Genomic DNA, 15871 nt, shown 5'->3' on the forward strand with positions numbered 1-15871 from the left:
TCCTTTACCGTTGGTTCACCCCCCAATGGCTGCCGCGGCTGGCGCGCTGTGGCTGGCGCGCTGTGGCTGGCGCACCACGCTGATCCGAAGCCAGGAGCCAGGTGCTTCCTTCTGGTCTCCCATGCGGGTGCAGGGCCCAAGGACCTGGGCCATCCTCCACTGCCTTCCTGGGCCACAGCAGAGAGCTGGACTGGAAGAGGGGCAACCGGGACAGAATCCGGCGCCCCAACCGGGACTAGAACCCGGTGTGCCGGCACCGAAAGCGGAGGATTAGTCTATTGAGCCGTGGTGCCAGCCCAAAATAACCTTTTAATGCCATTTATTCATGAACTTTTTGTGCAGCACCCTGGGGTGAACTGCTGGCTTGGTGCAAGAGAGCTGCTTTGTGCCGGTCTAGTTAGTTTCTGCCATGCATTTGCTCTGGGACTCTCTGTTGCCTTGTGTGTTTCCTCAGGATCTTTAGAAGAGGGAGAAAATAATAATTCTGAGCACATGTGAGGGAATTTTTCAAGGCCTAAAACAATATTTATTTCATAGAGATCATCAAGGGTTTTTTGTTGTTGCTGTAGTTGTTATTCAGGTTATTTCAATATCACAAAAGCCTTGACGGTTCCTCTCAGAACATGGCTGAAGTTAATTGGTTCAGAATGGAAGAAAGAAGATCTTTTTGTTTGCATGTATTTGTAATAGTAAGCATTTAGAACTTCCCTGGTTCTTTCCATTAAAGAAAGGATATCTATTTGTTTATAAATGTGTTTTCTTGCCAATCTCAAAATAAAAAAAAAAAATTTCATGGATCAAGTCCCAAGAGTAATAACAAAATAATTCCCCCAGTTCCAAGAAATTCGTGTTCTGAGTGAGTTCTTCAATCTGACTCAGTTTAAGGTGAAAACTGGCTCTGTTCAATGAGAGAACGTAGGACATGCTTCTATTTGTACCTGCTTTTCTGGCAAACACAGTATACAAGCAATAGACAGGGCAGACATTGCAAGATTACACTATGGAAACATGTATCAAAATATTCTCACAAGAAATATTTGCCATAGCATGATTTATAATTAAGTAGAATGCTTGTGAACATCATAACAGCATTTTGTAATAAGCATAAATGTTTGATTACTTAATGTAAATCTAATAGGCAATGTATGTAACACTGATTTAAAAGCTGGCATTAATTGCCAAAAGCAATTTAAACATGAGTTATTAAGTTACCATCTGGAAGTCCTAATTAAAATTAAATACTCCAAAGAATCATAACCTGTTACCCTCAATTTGATCATTTTAATTTTAATTTTTTGTCATGCTCATAATACACAGCTCTTACCAAATGTGATCATAGCATGAGATACCTTTCCTATTTTCAAAAAACAGTAGATCAAATACAGTTTATGCAGGTGTCTCCAGAAACCAGATTGGGAACTGAAGTCACCTTGGTAAATTCCAGTTTTATTGTTATAAAGATGAACTTGTGTCATTTATATTTTTGCTGAAATAAGAGTTTGGTCCTTGGTGCCAGTGCTGTGGCACAGCGGGCTAATGCCCTGGCCTGAGGCGTCAGCATCCCATATGGGCGCCGGTTCAAGACCCTGTTGCCCCACTTCTGATCCAGCTCTCTGCTATGGCCTGGGAAAGCAATAGAAGATGGCCCAAGTCCTTGGGCCCCTGCACCCACATGGGAGACCTGGAGGAAGCTCCTGGCTCCTGGCTTCGGATTGGCACAGCTCCAGCTGTTGCAGCCATCTGGGGAGTGAACCAGCGGATGGAAGACCTCTCTCTCTCTCTCTCTCTGCTTCTCCTTCTCTCTCTGTGTAACTCTGACTTTCAAATAAATAAAAAATTAAAAAAAAAGAAGTTTGGTCCAGAGAAAAATTTTAATCATTGAGTGGAATGATCTAGTCAGTTACAGAGGACTCTACAATGGTCTGAGTCCTTGTTGAAAAGAAGAGATGAGGGAGAAAATTACTTTCCTCTGTCATCCATGCCCCACCAACTTGTCCCAGCCCATAAAGGGCCTCTCTCCCCAGGTGGGGCTCCCTTAATCCTCTCCAAGATAGACAGAGTCACTCATCTGATTGAAAAAAGTTTGAAATTTATCAGATCTGGGGCAACGTGTCTTCAAATAGCGCCCCCCCCCCCCCCAGCTGCTATTCTACCTGTGCTCAGGTGGGTCCTTAGCCCCCAACTCTGGCCGGCAGGTGCACATGTTTCCTCTCTGTCTTGCTCTGTAGGGCACCTCCTCACACAGAATTCAATATTTAGATTTGAGGTAGGAAGGTTGACATTTACACTCTTTCTAAGATACCCTCTTCCTACCCTGTTTACCTGAAATCTTGACTTTTCTAGTTTTCGACTACTTGCTTAGGTTGATAAGTTCATATTTCACTTTTCATTTGTTTGTTCTATTTGCTTTATCAGAACCGGAGCGAGGAAGAGGGCATGTGATAGCCAGGGAGAATTTGGGAGTGAAAAGGAAGTAGAAATACTTAAAACAAGTCTTCAATTCTCGAGTAAAGAAAACGCACGGAGAACAAGGCCGAAGCACGCCGAGGAGGCAGGCTGGGGGCCAAGGAGGCAGGCTGGGGAAGGGTGTCCTTTTTGTTTTAAGGGGAAGGGTGTCTTCTTTCCTCCTCCTACCTCTCCTGCTCGAGCCACTGGCTGCTAGCTGTGGGAAAACTCTGACGATGACAATTGACAGAATCACAGCTGTAAAAAACCCCAAATGACCAAGAAAGGAACACTTGGGAAAAGTACATTGAATGCTACAGTCTTCGATCCTAATATGAGAACCTGAGACAGGATGACTTATGCAGAAACCGGGTTTATTTGGTTCACGGCTCTGCAGGCTGGCAGTCCCCAGCAGCAGCCCTGGCTCGGCCGCTGGTGAGGACCTCATGTGGCAGCAGCATAACCCAGTGGAGAAGCAGTAGAGCGAGAGCACGAATGTGGGGGGGACAGAAGGCGAGCAGCAGCCTCCTTTTACACGACCACTCTTGCAGTAACTAATCCAGTCCTGCGGGAAAGGTGTTAATCCCTCTTAACAACCCAATCCCCTCTTAAAAGTCCACCCCCTTCACCACCACAATAGCAATCAAATTTCCACGTGAGTTCTGAAAGGGACGAATCATATTCAAGCCAGAGCATAGCACAACCTGTTGTTTTTCGGAATTAGTATATTTTTTTTAATTTGAGGAGTAAATACGCAGGAAATGTGGGGAAAACAGAGAATAGCATAAAAAACCAAGTGTCCCCTGCCTCCCTGCCACCGGGAAGAGTGATTTCTCTGCTTCTGAGCTCCCCCTGCCACGGCTGAGCTGCTGGCACACCCACCTGCTTCTGCTTAGCCTCAGCTGCTGGTTGTAGCGCAGGCGTTAAAGACCTCATTAGCACAGTTTTGCTGCTCACCCGGACAACTAAATACCCTCCAGTGACTCTTAAGTTCTCCCAGCGCAACCCTTGTCTGCAGCTGGTGAGTTCGGGGTTGTAGAAGTTTGTGTGCCACTGCTGATTTCCTCCTGAGTCGTTCGATTTGACACGTATGACCACACTGTGTCAGGCCAGGCTGCTCCTGGGCTCCTGGCTGCAGCTCACTTCCGCACAGCGAGTTATCACCGAATTCATTGGATTTCAGGTACAGGGAGGTACTCATTATAGTCCTCTTTCTGTCCGCAACTGCACATAGAAGCAAACATTAAAAGACGTAGCAGGTTAAGCTCATTCCAGCTTCATCCCAAATTGTTCCAGGACATGAAGTTTTCACACCATGCTTGTGATGTGCTGGTGGAGAACACCAGCTTCCCGATGGCAGTATGAGAATCCAGAAAAGCCAGGTGCCTAAGGCAGGGCATTGGGCCCACACACCTGATGACAAAGTGCTTTCTTAAAGGCTCAGTGTGAAGTCTTGGAGTAGTTCAAACAACACAGAAGAAAGTGGTTTTTTTCCCCCACAAATATGTTGTCCCCCAATATGTTAAGCAACAAATTACATCAGGGTACCCACTTTCTCTGTGACTGTTCCTTTTCAATCACCTCTTCCACCTCCTGCCCTAAGCCTCCAGGTTGCATGCTTGAGTATTGGTCCTTCTTTTCTAGAAGTCCCCTCGTGGGGATGTGGGAGTTCACCTTCCCCCAGTCAGTTGCCAGAGGTCTGCCTAGGATGCCCTAAGCCCGGAGTGACACTTCCTGGCAGTGAGCCCTTGGGAGGGCTTTGCAGTCTCTGGGCCTCATTTCCTTCGTCCACTGAGTGGTGAGCAGCACAGGACAGAGTACTGAAGCCGTTTAAATGTTAATGCAAGGCTGGTGCGGCGGCTCAACAGGCTAATCCTCCGCCTAGCAGTGCCGGCACACCGGGTTCTAGTCCTGGTCGGGGCGCCGGATTCTGTCCCAGTTGAGTTGCTCCTCTTCCAGGCCAGCTCTCTGCTATGGCCCGGGAGTGCAGTGGAGGATGGCCCAGGTCCTTGGACCCTGCACCCGCATGGGAGACCAGGAGAAGCACCTGGCTCCTGCCTTCGGATCAGTGCGGTGCGCAGGCCACAGCGCGCCGGCTGTGGCGGCCATTGGGGGGGTGAACCAACGGCAAAGGAAGACCTTTCTCTCTGTCTCTCTCTCTCACTGTCCACTCTGCCTGTCAAAAAAATAAATTAATTAAAAAATTTTAAAAAAAATTTGTTAAAAAAATGTTAATGCAAGTGTGTTGGCCATACATTATCTCAGGAAACTTTGCTCCTTCGAAAATGCTTTTACTTCGTTTTAATTAAAATCGACTTGTGGTTTCTTTACCTTAGGAATAAGTAATATATGTGCATGCAAAATGTCAAAATGTACAGCAGAGTGTGTGTGAAAAGTAAATCTCTTCATCTTTATTGCCTGCTCATCTTTCAGGAGCAACCACTGTTTCGTAATTCACCTCTTCTAGTTGCTAATATTCTATTGTACAAATATACAACAGTTGGTACATTTTCCTATTTGTGGATTTCAGGCTATTTTCTGTCTTATTATTAGAGTCAATGGCAGAGATGTTTGAATATAAGTGAGAGTGGATGTCTAGAATTAATATTGGTGAATCAAATGATGTATGCATATTTTGTGGTCAGGATTTTTTGAGTTATAATTTACATACAATAAATTCAGCCTTTCCAGTGTATGGATCCATAGTTTTTGACAAGTGTATTTGGTTATTTAACACCACCACATCAAGATATGGAACACTTTCACCACCTGAAAACTTCCCTCGTGTCTAGTGCCGAATGTATTGCCTTTTGAGAGTCAATTGTTAAACTTTCAGGAATTTTCCAGGCCTATTGTTATAACAGCTATTATTTAAAATTAAATTATGTAAACTTACAAGTCAATTTGTATTAAAGACAGGAGTAATCTCACTTCTAGAGTTGAATGTGACATGGGTTCCCAAATTTGTGCAGAAGTTTAAAGTTTGTAATGATACTAGGAGGGTGGACACTTAATCCAATTAATCCAGTTATGGGGTTTAGAGGTGGGGACTTTGGGAAGGGACTGAGATTAGGTTAGATCATTAGGGAAGAGCCCCCACTGCAACTCAGCGACTTTATAAGGGGAGACAGAGAGACAATAGAGCTGCAGACAGACAGGCTTGCTCCTTATCTCTTGCCAAGTGATGACCTGCTCCATCTTGGTGCTCTGCCAGCAAGACCAACACCAGAAGCCAAAGCAATGGGGCCTACCCAGTCCTGAAATGTGAACCTCCAGAACTGTGGGCCAAAATAAGCCTCTTTTGATATCAAATAGCCTGCCTCAGGTATTTTGTTACAGAAATGGAAACTGACCAGTATGAGTATATAAACTCATTACTTACTAATTATTTCATACTTTATTATTGTCTATGTTCATGGGGATATTTATATATTATGTCTGTATGGTGGAAATGCTATATAATGATGTACTGTTGGGCATCTTTTTTCAGTTCCACCATGTTTGTTGTCATCGTGATGGGAATGCCATGATGGGAATATTTACACTAGCATGACTGGTAATAATACACATCAGAGAAGTTTTATTTGTAGAATTTTTTTTTGTTTTTGTTTTTTTTATTAAACTTTTATTTAATGAATATTTGTAGAACTTTTTAACCATTGATCAGTATACCATTGTTCCTGTCCTTTTATGACCCCCTACTCCCACCTCCATCCCTTATCAGTGGCTGATCTGTTTTCTGCTTCTCAGTATTATCTTTTTCTAAATAAATGAAATCATACAAAATGTAACCGTTTATGCCTAGCCTCTTTCTCAACATAAAGTATGGTGATTCATCCATGTTCTTGTGAGCGGTTCCCTCGTATTGCTATAGGTCTGTATATGCTGTCTGATTTTCTTCTGGTTTCCAACCAAGATTTGTAAGATTTGTAGTGTGTGTGTGTGTGTGTGTTCTTAGTTTTGATTGAATGCTGGAGATTGTGTGCGGAATATCATAGGGAAAATTTGAAACCTCTGTCTGATGCTATGATGGTATCTTTTACCAGAGACAATTTACCTGTGCTTGTGGATGGCAGTTAGACTGGAATAAGATCACCTTAATTTGATAGGGGAGTGTGATGTTCAAATCTGGGATTTAGTTTTTAGGAGATCTAGTTTATTTCCAGGCCATCCTTACTCCTGGTTGTAAATCTTGGGTTTGTAAATGAAGTGCAGGGGTTACTCTTGGTAGTCTTTGAACTCCAGTTTTCACCACCTCCTTATCCCCAGTTCTTTGAAAGTATTGAAATTTATCCTACTTTCCACCTCTCAGTCACTAATTTTGAAATTGACAGTCAATCCTCTTGAGTGAAAATGTTTTCCCAGATGTTTAGCCTGGAACTTAAGACATCAGTTAAGATTCTTGCATTCCATACCCAAGTGCCTGGGCTCAATATCCAGTTCTAGTTCCTGATGCCATCTCTTTTCTAATGCAGACCCTGGGAAGCAGTGGTGATGGCTTAAGCAATTGGGTCCTTGCCACCCGTGTGGGAGCCCTGAATTGAGTTCCTGACGCTTGGCCTCAGCTCAGTGTAGTCCCGGCCATTGGGAGCCTTTGGGGAATGAATCAGTGGATGGGAACTTTATGTCTCTGTCTTTCCCCCTGCCCTCTCTCTAGGTTCTGCTTTTCCAATAAATAAAATAAATTAAAATTTTCCTCAACAGTCATTTCATTACTCTTGGCTTTCTGCCTCTTGTCAGTATTGGGCCTCTAAATTCTCACATCCTTAGTAGCTCACAAATACCTTCAAACAAATTTTTTTAGAAAACTTTTATTTAATAAATATAAATTTCATAGGTACAGCTCTTTCCCCCATACCCACTATCTCACTCCCTCTCCCATCACATTCTTCATTAAGATTCATTTTTAATTATCTTTATATACAGAAGATCAACTCTATACTAAGTAAAAATTTCAACAGTTTGCACCCAAACAGACACATAAAGTATAAAGTACCATTTGAAGACAAGTTTTACCGTTAATTCTCATAGTACAACACATTAAGGACAGAGGTCCTACATGTGAAGCTAGTGCACAGTGACTCCTGTTGTTAATTTAACAATTGACAGTCTTATTTATGATGTCAGTAATCACCCAAGACTCTTGTCATGAGCTGCCAAGGCTATGGAAGCCTTTTGAGTCCACAAACTACAACATTATTTAGACAGGGCCATAATCAAAGTGGAAGTTCTCTCCTCCCTTCAGAGAAAGGTACCTCCTTCTTTGATGGTCCCTTCTTTCCACTAGGATCTCACTCATAGAGATCTTTCATGTAGGCCATTCTTTGCCACAGTGTCTTGGATTTCCATGCCTGAAATGCTCTGGCTTTTTAGCCAGATCCGAATACCTTCAGAGCTGATTCCGAGGCCAGAATTCTATTTAGGGTGTTTGTCATTCTATGAGTCTGCTGTGTGGCCTACTTCCCATGTTGGCTCATTCTCTCCTTTTTAATTCTATCTATTGTTATTAGCAGACATTTGGTCTTCTTTATGTGATTCCTTTGATACTTATTCCTATCTTTATGATCAGTTATGCACTTAAAATGATCACTTTAACTAGTAAGATGGTAATAGTAGCTGCCAACTTAATGGTATTTGGAGTCCCATGGCAAGTTTTTAGCTTTACCCTTAGGTATAAGTCCGTGGGAATGTGTGCCGAACTGTACATCTCCTCCCTTTCTTATTCCCACTCTTATTTTTTACAGGGATCAATTTTCAATTGGATTTAAATACCTAAGAATAATTCTGTGTCAAGTAAAGAGTTCAACCAATGGTATTAAGTAGAAAGAGAAAATAGTAAAAAGAATTCAATAATAATCTGTTCTGCGACAAGACAAGGGCTGATCAAGTCATTGCTTCTCATAGTGTCAATTTCACTTCTACGGGTTTCCTTTTATGTGCTCAGTTAGTTGTCACCGATCAGGGAGAACATATGATATTTGTCCATTTGGGACTGGCTTATTTCACTCAGTGTGATGTTTTCCGGATTCCTCCATTCTGTTGCAAATGACCAGATTTCATTTTTTTTTTTTTGCTGCTGTGTAGTATTCCTTAGAGTACATATCCCATAATTTCTTTATCCAGTCTTTTCAAATAGATATTTTTTAAAATATCTTGTGACAAGTTTTCCATTTTCTAAATATGCAGGTGGGCCCCAACAGTCTACATAGTTGTTTTGGAGCACAGCACTCCATCAATATCCCTTAAAAACTTCCAGGTAATTTCAATATGCAGGTGAAGTAGCAAACATGGACATACAGCATAAAGTACATGGAAGTCCCCTTCAGAACTTGACTCTTTCAATCTTAGGTAGCCCAATGTGTTATGACCCTTTTTCCATCTACTTCCCCCAAGGGAACCTTCCAGTCCTATGCAATTATTCCCTATTTCTGATGTGCCAGTCCACAGGGCTCTCTTGTCCCCAACTCTTTGCTTCTACCATATTTTTCTGCCTGGTCCACTCTTACTCCCACTTTGTATTTTGTTGTTGTAGTCTCAATTACTACACAGAATTGTTAGTCTCTTTTGCATTAGTGTGTGAGACAGGATTCCTAGCTTGCCAGGATTTGTTTGCTACTTTATAAGCAAGGCAAATTCCTCTGGGATTTACTTCCGTCTGAGAATGATTTATTTTCCTTCCAAATGATTCTCATGTTTTCCTCTTCTGGTCTCCTGCTACCATCCTATACCCAGTCATTAAAGCTATAAGCTGTTTGATGTAAGGAATTAACACTAGTGCCTAAATAATGGTATTGAATTGAATTAAATGAAACTTATTTTTCAAAAATAACGAAGTTTCACGACAGTAAGACTGTCCCAGAAATCTGTAATCTGTATAAGCAGTCTCCAAAAAGTTTATGGAAAATGCACATTATCTTTTAACTCCATATAAGTACTCTCACATGGAGCCAGATTTTTGCCTAAATTCAGTACATATCGATTGGAATTCGCACAGAGAAAAACGTTGTCTTACTATAAATGAAAATGAGGCTCAAGTCTTAGTCTGCTGATTTATTATTTCCTCTGTGCCAGCTTTTCTGGCGATGCTCTATTAGCTTACTTAGCACTTAATGTGTGCCAAATGTTATGCTAGGCACTTACCATGTATTGTTCACATTTGATCCGCACAAGACTTCTATGTAGTGGAAGGTAATAATTTCAAGGCTGAGAGATACTAAATGTTTTCACCAAGAACATCATGTAGCTGATGGGTGCCTAATGCAGGACAGAAACTAAGATATATTTGACCAAAAAGTCATGCTTGTGTAACTATGCTGAAGTCTGGTAAATAAGCACGACTCTGGAGTCGTCTATGCCTCAGTTCAGACCTCAGTCTCATCCCATCATTAATTACTAGTATGTCACAGTACAAGCTGCTTAACCTTGTGAATCCCCACTGTTATGATTTAGATAATAGTTTGGGTGGCTTCCAAAGACTTACTGTTGGGAGCTTGGCCCCCAAAGTATCATGTTAATGCATAATGGATTAATGCTAGTGACTAATGGATTAGGGGTATGGATTTGATCTAATTATGGAGTCTCTTGGGTCCACTGGGAGGTCTTTAGGTCATTGAGGACTTGCCCTTGCAAGGTAGTTCTCATGAGAGGGTTGGCTATCAAAGCTGAATTGGGCCTCGCTACTCGCTGCCCCTGGCTTGCCATGTGAGCCTCCTTATGCACATGTTCTGCCATCCATGCTCCTATTCAGACTGGTGCTACCCAGTGTTGAATTGTGAATCTCAAAACTGTAGGCCAAAATTAACTTCCTTCCTTTCTAAGCAGCTCCTCTCAGGTATCTTTTTTTAAAAGACATTTATTCATTTATTTGATAGAGAGAGAGAGAGAGAGAGAGAGAGAGAGAGAGAGAGAGAATTCTCTCTTCTATCTGCTGGTTCACTACAATGGCCATGGCTAGATTGGGCCAGGCCAAAGCCATGAGCTTCTTCCAGGTCTCTCATATGGGTGACAGGGTCCCAAACACTTGGGCCAACTTCTTCTGTTTTTCCTAGGCCATGAGCAGGGGGCTGAATGGGTAGTGGAGCAGCTGGGACACATACCCACATCCATATGGGTTGCCAGCATCTCAGACAGCTGCTTTACCCGTCCTGCCACAACACCAGCCCCTTGGGTATCTTAAGGCAACAAAAAGCTGACTAATATACTCACTTTCCTCATCTATAATAACTAAATTCAGTAACTCCCTAAAAAGTTCTGAGCAACTTTTTAGGTACAATTTCAAGTGTGTTATAGGTACTTGATAAATATGGTCACCCACACAACTTTGTCCATGTCTTTAATTCTCTTATTGTTGCCTTTTTCACACCATCTGTTATTTGATTATATCGACTTCATTTATTTACACATTCTTTTTCTATACTCTATGCAGTGGTAGTATGGTTTTAATTAGCTTCGTATGAATTAATTACTTACCAGTAGTGACATATTTATTATCAATTGCACAATTGTTTTATGTAGTTCTAGTAAAACATTACTTCAAGTGTAAAATATGTCTAGTTAAGAACAAATTACCCATGCTAATAAACAAATTTGACACAAGCCATTATTTACTGAGCTTAAAGCTGGTGTTTGTTGAAAAGCCTCGAGTCATTTCATTTTTGCTGAGGACTCATATTTAAGTAATTGTGTAATATAGTCATTCATTACTGTCAAGCTATACTTCTCTCTCTGCCTTTGCGACAAAGGAAACAGCTCAGCATTAATGCATGTTCCACAGATTAATTTCGCCTTTGGGAAAAAAGCCAGAGAGATTTCTAAGAATCCTGGACTAAAGGAAAAAATAATGACTTAGCACTGCTCTCTCTATTATTCATTCAGTGGCCTGAAAGGGATCATAATATAGCACACTGGCATTTAGTCTGTTCACCTAGTGTTGCTTTCTTCCTCTTGATAAAAAGCCCATGCCACATCCAGTGCCTTGGTGAGTTTGACTACTGAGGTCTGTTTAATGACTATTTTCTACACATCCAATTGGTTTACCCATGCAAGGGATTCACTCATGCCACTGGTGTGGTAACAACACTGGAAGGTCCCTTGTCTATGTAATAACACTGACCAGGGAGAGGGCTATAGTAATGCGCATGGTTTCCTAACTTTTCTGCTAAGACTCACCTTGGGTACTTGTTAAATACACAGCTTCCCAGACCTAATTCTGATCCAGTGGACATTGACATTTAGAGCTCTAACAAGAACCTCCAGTGACTTTTCAAACATCCTCCAATAAGTTTGGAAAACACTGTTATAAGTGTTAGCATGGGCTTTAAAATTACTGCCTTTTCATCTGAAACAAGCAGATGCAATGTATCTGTGTGTGCTTCATTGTGGCACAGGGGTTAAGCCACTGCTTGCTATCTGGCCTCCCATGTTCAAGTGCCAGTTTTCAAGTCCCAGCTGCAGTTTTTCTGATCCAGCTTCCTGTCCATGCAGCTGAGAAGGCAGCAGCAGATGACCCAGATACTAGTGCCCCTACCACCTATATGTGAGACCAGATGGAGTTCCTGGCTCCTGGCTTCATCTTTCTCAGCCCTGACTATCGTGGTCATCTGGGGAGTGAACCCATGAATGGAATCAATATCTCTCTCTCTCTCTCTCTCTCTCTCTCTCTCTCTCTCTCTTCCTCCCTCCCTCCGACCCTCCCTCTGTCCTTCTTTCTCTGATGGTTTCCTTTTCAAATAAGTAAATCTTTTTTTAACAATACTACTGGGCTCTGGCCATATGGATCAAGTGATCATCTGAGCAGAGCTCCCTGTCTGTCAAACCCACCAAGTCATATAGTTGGGTGATCCAGTAGCAAGCAATTGTGAGATGACCCCACTCCATGTTACCTCCCATTCTTGCACTGATGTCTCTTTCCCAGTGCACACAGCTTTATTACCAGATAGAACACGGTGTTCTAAGACACAATACACTGGAAAGCAACCGACATTATAGGGTGCTGGGACCCCAAAGATAGAATGTATATGCTTAGGAACTAAAGGGTAGAAATAGGAGTAGCCTACCTTACCGTCATTCCCAGTGTCTGACCTGGGGGAATTTGTGCTTCGTATCTCTGCAATGTTAGTCTCAGTGGTTCATCATGCCAAAAGACTGCTTTTAAGGAAAAAAGTTACCTTGCAGGTAGGGATAATCAGCCTTCACCATCCGGATGAGGTAGAGATCTGTCACACAAAAGATGTAACAAACTACCATTCTGGCAGACTGTTGAGCACTAGGGTTGGCATCTTTAATTATGGCCCTGTGAAATTTGGACAGTAAAGGACAAGTACAGTAGTCATAGCCTAAAAAGAGCCTGCTGACTAAGGACTGAGCCCTTAGGAGATGAAGGTTTGTTACCCCAGAGATGAGCCACCCAGAGAAGCAAAGGTTATATAGCTAAGAGTGGAGGGAATCTGGTATGGGCAGTGCAGAGGGGAGACTGTGAGTGTTAGGTAGAGCCTGTATCACTGGGGCTGAAGTCCACTGGATTAACTTCTCCTTGGTAAAATCTCCCAGGAAAGAAGATCAGCCAGAATCAAGGAGATCTTTGCAGATGGGTTAGCCATAGCATAAGCAAGTGAATGGGTACTTTGGAGTGGGCTTTGGAGGCCTATGGTAGGCCATTGACACTAACCCATCAGGACCTGGCACATATTCTTCCAGCTTCCAGGACCTTTACGGCTGCAGGCTGTGTCCATATATGAAAATTACCCTTGACTGAGAAGAGCTGCCTTGCCCAAAGTCAGTCCTGTCCCTGGGAACAGCTCACATTCAATGACTCATGGATGTAGGGTGTGCTGTATTGGTCCCAGTTGGCTCTGCTGGGGACAACTCTGAATGGTCTTCCCAGCTTGAGAGCACTCTGTGGGGATTGGTTGAGGTTTCTCTTGCAACTACATTAAAAATCAACTTCTCCCCTGTGCAATAAGGCTTCCTTATTTCTTTCTGTGTGTTGTTCCCCAAAGCGGTCCCTGATAAAGCTCCTGCATGCAAATTGTTGCCTCAGAATCTGTTTCCAGGGAACCCAACCTAAAATATCATGGAACTTCATTCCAAATCTAAATTGCAGGTAGTGCCTCTCATCACTGCAATCTACATCACACATAAGATGCTAACAACCTTAGGGGCCTAGGGAATGTGGTATCCAGCCTGACAAACTCTGAATTACTGGAAAGTATACCGGAAAGAGGATAGATTATGCCAAGCAAGTCAAACCAGTGTACCCACCAAGACAGACCATAAAGGTATATCTAAAAAGCCCTTGGAGGGTGCTGGTCTACTTTTTAAATAAGGAAATGCCGGTTGTTGATTACTATCTCCCGGAGTGGAGAGAATGTTCACTTCTGCCTCAGTGTCTGTTCCTGCTGTCGTCATTACAGTTGGGGAGTCAGCACATGACCTTGTGCAAGTGTGGCCCTGGGCTGATCATCATACACACAGAAGGGCACTGATATTTACTGATGATTTACTCCGTGCCAGGCACGGTGTGATTTCCTAATGAATTCTCACAGAGATTCTACATTTGGGGCATTGCCATCTAGCAAAATGGAAACAGAGACTGAGGAATTGGTCACGTCTTTCCCTACGTCACAGTGACAATTGTGGGAGTTGAACTTTCCTCACATTTGTAAGCCCATTCTCTTTCCACAATGCTGTGAGGTCCCTTTGGAAGCAGAGCAAGGCTCCCTTTGCCACCAGAGTGTAGTTGAGCTGATGGCTCCACGGGGCTGATGAAATAAAGGGTCTTGGCTTTGCGTTTCCCCCAAAGATGCCTCTGTTGTGTGTGGTCTCACTGCCACGGAGCATTATCCTGGGCAGCAATCCAACCCATGCGCCACTAGGCACAATGGGAGTCAGTCCAGACAGACTTGGGAGACCGGACCAAGCTCCAGTGCATTCCCACACAAAGAGCTTGGAGGTCAGGGCCTGCCGAAAGCAGTGCAGGAAGAGAGCCTCTGTGTCTTCAAACCAACACACAGGGTTCTGCAGAGCAGGCAAAGTCAAAGCCAACACGTGCAGCTGCAGGGTCTCAAGTAACCGCACCATGCCAAAGGACAAGAGGTCGAAACCTCTGTTGGCAAATTAGAAGGCAATTTGAACCTTGTCAATTATTTACCTGAACATATGGAAAGAATTTTTCCTTCCATGTTTAATCTGGTCAGCGAATTGCACTTATGGGAAAGGAACTAACATTGACAGAGTGGCTCTTGCGCACCAGGCACTGAGCAAAGCCGCTCTGTAAATGAAGTCTCCCCATGACACTGTGAGTCAGACCTTGTTAGCCACCGTTGATGGGTAAGGAAAATTGGGACTTAGGGACAGTTAATCAGTGTCTCTGCTCTTGGGAAAACTGAGCAGAATTTCTAATCCACTCAGGCCTGCCTGGAGCTCACAGTTGGTCTAAGACTATTTCGGGAGGAGAGCAAAACAAGGCACTGCTAAGTGGATCTCCTATATCCTTGGAACGTCTTTGCTGAAATGCACTTGCTTTGTTTATCTTGGGACTCCAAGGTGGTTTAATTGTGTCTCTGTGGAAAGGATATGTTCACAGATGGTGTGTAGATTTCCAGCCAAGGGCTCTTCCATGTGATGTGAATATATTCTCTTGGGGAATTCAGGGCGCACACTGGGCCTTCCTGCCTGGGACTACACAGACACCTGCACACACAAAATTCACACCCTGCCCTGCACGTTTTCTCCCATTCCTGCTCACAGCACACCTGTGACTGCCTCTCAACAAAGGCAGTCTTGTGCAGTAAAAGCAGCATCCAGAAGAAAAGAAACCATATGGAGGGAATGGCAGAGGGGAAGTTCTTGAGCAAGTGAATAACATGGCTTGTCTCGGGAATTTTCCCATGTTCCCCTGGGGCTAGGATGAAGGACACCTTACCCCTGTGTCCTTGCCAGCTGTAGTTTGCTCTCAATTTTCATGGGGGAGCCAGGCCCTTTCCTAGGATGGTACAGTCAGGGTCTGGAAATGTCACTTGCTAGCAGAAATCTATGACACAGCAGATCCCAAAATACTGAAGGAAATTGTGATGTTCCTTTGCTGAGATTGTCTCCAAATCCCAGAAAATTGTGAGAAATATAAACTGGGTACCAATTCATGTAATTTTCCAACTATAATCCTGGTTATACTATATGTGTCTATAATGTACAAGCTGCGAGTTCAATAAAATATATGTTTAAATTATCCCACTGAACAGAAAAGATGGCACCCTGCAGGGGGTTTTCTAGCTGTTCTTAGTAAAAATGTCCTGAAAAACCCAAGAGCTTGGTGCGAGACAGGTCACAACCGGACAGACAGAAGGATTTATGTCCATTTTATTTTGTCTATCTTTCTCATAGAGAAGACAGGAAATCTTAGAAAGCGACATAAAAGCAGACACAGTGG

General features: G+C 43.1%; 1 pseudogene; it reads right to left on the minus strand.

The window, feature by feature from the left end:
* The window catches only part of LOC133762101 (heterogeneous nuclear ribonucleoprotein A1-like), a 66931-nt pseudogene extending 52408 nt beyond the window's left edge, over positions 1-14523 (minus strand).
* Between the last annotated feature and the right edge of the window lie 1348 nt (positions 14524-15871).

Source organism: Lepus europaeus, chromosome 6 (genome assembly GCF_033115175.1).
Source record: "Lepus europaeus isolate LE1 chromosome 6, mLepTim1.pri, whole genome shotgun sequence".
Classification (NCBI taxonomy): domain Eukaryota; kingdom Metazoa; phylum Chordata; class Mammalia; order Lagomorpha; family Leporidae; genus Lepus; species Lepus europaeus.